Here is a 926-nt window from a genome sequence, read left to right as displayed (position 1 = left end):
TGTAACTGCTTTCTCCCACAGTGAGAAATCCAGCTTCTTTAATCCTTTCTATATTTAATCATTTGTTCAGTTCTATAGTACGCACGAGGTAGTTTCAGAATTGCTAACTCACATTGCTGCCAAGAACAAACCCTCTAACTAGAGTTCTATATTTGTTTACATTTATTTTTTTTGTTTTATACTCAGGGCATAGAGTCAAAATATTGTGTTCTAAGTTATTCAGGTTATTTCTATTTTCTGCTTTAGCACAGTATGTTTTAAAATTTGAAATATAGTGAGGCTATGTCATTTCTGTTATTTTAGGTTTTATTCTCCTGGCATTTTTAGTTGTATTTTTGAGTGCGTAAAATATTAATAAGCTCAAAAAGTCAATGGCAAAGCTATATACATATATATGTGTACTTAGAAAAGAGTCACTACCTTCTCCACAATCCCTTCTACTCTTTTCTCACTTTGCCTCTGTACATAACCAGTCTCATTCATTTTTGATATATTCTTCTTGCATTTCCTTTTGAAAAATAAAAAAAAAATTAAACACTTTAAGAATTTGTATATAATCCTTGCACGGGGGCTGTAGTATCTTCTCTGTATTTTTTCACTTGTAGTGTAGGTACTCACCAAGCAAGCCCTACTGGCTTTATTTTTATTGTCTCATGGTAGCAGCAGATATAACGAAGTGATAGATTTTGGAGGTGTGTCACTGTTGAATCCCCAAATTTGTCAACTGGGCTTTATTTTTAACTTTTTCAGTGTCTTACTTGTTTATACCATCAGCATTAATTACGGTTTACATTTGAGCATGGTTTAACTTGATAGGCTATGTGAATAGGCTATTCAATTTGAACAGATATAAGATTTTTACCTTTTCTTTCATATTCCTTTTATATTTTAATTAATTTTTTGGTTAGAATTCCCTAATTTTTTAA

General features: G+C 31.2%; 1 non-coding gene across 1 annotated transcript; it reads right to left on the bottom strand.

Annotated features, from left to right (window-relative positions):
• Window positions 1-523: 523 nt before the first annotated feature.
• On the bottom strand, window positions 524-625 carry LOC112317001 (U6 spliceosomal RNA). Its single transcript, XR_002976070.1, has one exon. It is a non-coding gene; the product is annotated as a U6 spliceosomal RNA (small nuclear RNA).
• Window positions 626-926: the final 301 nt, after the last annotated feature.

Source organism: Desmodus rotundus, chromosome 7 (assembly GCF_022682495.2).
Source record: "Desmodus rotundus isolate HL8 chromosome 7, HLdesRot8A.1, whole genome shotgun sequence".
Classification (NCBI taxonomy): domain Eukaryota; kingdom Metazoa; phylum Chordata; class Mammalia; order Chiroptera; family Phyllostomidae; genus Desmodus; species Desmodus rotundus.
Note: the sequence above shows the minus strand (reverse complement) of the source record. Positions and strands in the feature narration are given on the sequence as shown.